Below are 3,082 nucleotides of genomic sequence, written 5' to 3' on the forward strand. Positions count from 1 at the left end.
GATGGCTTTGGACTTTTAAAAAAAGTTGGCCGAGGGGGCACTTTTTCAAAAATTCGTATAAAATCAACAGAGTTCCAACAAATGGCGGGACCTTTCCAACAACGTCCAACAAACCATATAGAACCGTTTTGGGAGGCTTTTGGAACTTTTAAAAAGAGTTGGCCGAGGGGCACTTTTTGAAAAAATTCGTATAAAATCAACAGAGTTCCAACAAATGGCGAGAGCTTTAAAACAACGTCCAACAAACTGTCGCTAACAGTATTGGATGGCTTTTGGAACTTTTTGAAAAAGTTGGCCAAATGGCATTTTTTCAAAAATTCGTATAAAATCAACAGAGTTCCAACAAATGGTGGGACCTTTCCAACAACGTCCAACAAACCATATAGAACAGTTTTGGATGGCTTTTGGAACTTTTAAAAAAAGTTGGCCGATGGTGTGAAGTTAGCGGCACTTTTTCAAAAATTCGTATAAAATAAACAGAGTTCCAACAAATGGTGGGACCTTTCCAACAACGTCCAACAAACCATATAGAACAGTTTTGGATGGCTTTTGGAACTTTTTAATAAAGTTGGCCAAATGGCATTTTTTCAAAAATTCGTATAAAATCAACAGAGTTCCAACAAATGGCGGGACCTTTCCACCAACGTCCAACAAACCATTTAGAATCGTTTTGGATGGCTTTTGGAACTTTTAAAAAAAGTTGGCCGATGGTGTGAAGTTAGCGGCACTTTTTCAAAAATTCGTATAAAATAAACAGAGTTCCAACAAATGGCGGGACCTTTCCAACAATGTCCAACAAACCGTGGAGAACAATTTTGTATAGTTTATTATGTGTTTGATTTAATGTTGGCCGTTAGTGTGAACTTAGCGGCGGTTTTGGAAAAATGTTTATAACTTTTTAATGACGGTCCAACAAATTGTAAAACCTTTCCAACAATGTCCAACAAACGTCCAACAAAATTGTCGGATAGGTTTAATTGAAATCTGTTACATGATTGCCGCTAAGTTCACGAACGTGAGTCGAACACGATTTTATTTTCAACTATCTTCAGTTTAGGCCAGGCAATAGAGACAACATTTTTGAAAATGGCGGAAAAAAATCCCAACCAAGATTTTTTTTTTTAAAAAGTTTTAATAAAATATGCCCTATAACATACTAAAAGTCCCCATTGATCGGACTGGAGCTTTTTTTTTTATAAGCTCATGAAAGTTTAAAAATATGAGCTTTTTTGAATATCTCAAAAAATATTACAAATATCAAAAAAAGTTTCAAATAAAAGTTATTTATTAGACAATTTACAAAAAAAAAGTTCTCTTACATTTTTTCATTTAAACAAATATTTTGCAAGATATATTTGTATAAAAATTGACAGTTAAAAAACTATTAATACATTTCTCTCTCTTTCCGTGTTAAATTTTTTTTACTCTGTATTAAATATATTTGTGTATTCTACAAACTATAAACATGAACGATTGAATTATAATAACATAGTAATAATTGATATTTTTAAAACTTATGATAGCATACAAATAATTTGTATAATAAAAAAAAAATTATTATAATTTAAAGTTAATTACACTACATATAGTGCTGGCAGATCATACTTTTATGTTTCGTATTCTTCTTCTTCTTCTGCGATTTCATCTAATAATTCTGAAAGTGTACAATCTTCTGTACAATCAACCTCTATTTCTATAGAATTAGTGCACCATTGGCCTTTGCAATGTCCACATATAATTGAGCACTTAAGACCTGCTTTTCGACAACCACAGTTTTTACCACAACCTTTTGTACAACTACATGATATACATTTAAGTAACTGATCGGGTGCTGGAGCTTTCAGTGTAGTAACTGGTAACAAAATATTATTTTGAAATGTCCATCCCCAATCCTCCGGGTTTTTTATATGACCTAGCCACAGCTGCACTTGCAAGTAAACTCTATAAGAATGTTGTCTGACAGCTTCTTCTGTTGGAGGAAATGACGCAAGATTAATTTTGTTTTTTGTAGCACATTTTGTAAACAGTTTATAACGTTGTTGGTTCAAAGACTTCTCATTTTCTGATGCGCCATATAAATATAAAAAACATTTAACACCATTTTTTGCTATTTCCTCATGAGATGAATTAGGATTATTAAAAATTGAAACGATTGAGTTTATATCCTTCTGTTTATCTAGTATTTGTACGCATTTTTTTTTTCCTTTTTGGAATAAAGCTGACGTTGTATCACAACCACTTAGCGCATGATAAAACAATATTTTATTTATCATTGGTTTATCGTGGTTTTGTATGAATTCAGTACTATACATTTTTTTTTCTATTTTTCCTGAGCTAGGTTTTAGAAAATAAATATTATTTTCTCTAGGAGTTAAAGCAATTAGAAGTACTAACAAGTCAATGTCCTCACCAACCAAGATAGTTTTAGGATGATAACTTGATACATTAATGGCAGTGCTGACAATTAATGTATCGGCATCATCATTTGCTATTTTAACAATAAACCCATGATTAATTAATTTTATTTTAAGCATTTCAATAAATCGCATTTTATTATTATCATTTGATAAAAAGTTCTCTTTTGAAACAGGAACTATCATATGGCTTTCAAAAAACACATCACTACACTTTTTTTTCAACTTTCGGCGTTGACGCTCTGAACTTTTTATACTTTTTGCGTTGTTTTCATAACCATCAAACACAACAATTGCATCAGCACCAAAATGTTTTTCTACATAAGTAATATAAGACTCACAAATTTACCATTTCAAAATACTGTACCCATAATTCAGCTGTTGGCCCTAGATTTTTAATTGAATTTATTTCGGTTATAAACTTATTAGTCATTAAATTAAAATTTGGATCTTGGTTTACAACTTCCATACTTGTTGGTTGCTCAAAGTATACACTGAAATATTCGTTGGCTTTAACACGTTCATCTTCAGTTAATTTAATTCTTTCAAAAATAAGTTTTGATAATGCTAAGTGTTTTAAAGAGTGTGCTCGGACGGCTCTAGAATAGGCATGACCAGTTAAAAGTTTTTCTACAGAATTTGGTGCATATATAGTGTTTAACATTTCC

This window comes from Acyrthosiphon pisum, chromosome A2 (genome assembly GCF_005508785.2).
Source record: "Acyrthosiphon pisum isolate AL4f chromosome A2, pea_aphid_22Mar2018_4r6ur, whole genome shotgun sequence".
Classification (NCBI taxonomy): Eukaryota; Metazoa; Arthropoda; class Insecta; order Hemiptera; family Aphididae; genus Acyrthosiphon; species Acyrthosiphon pisum.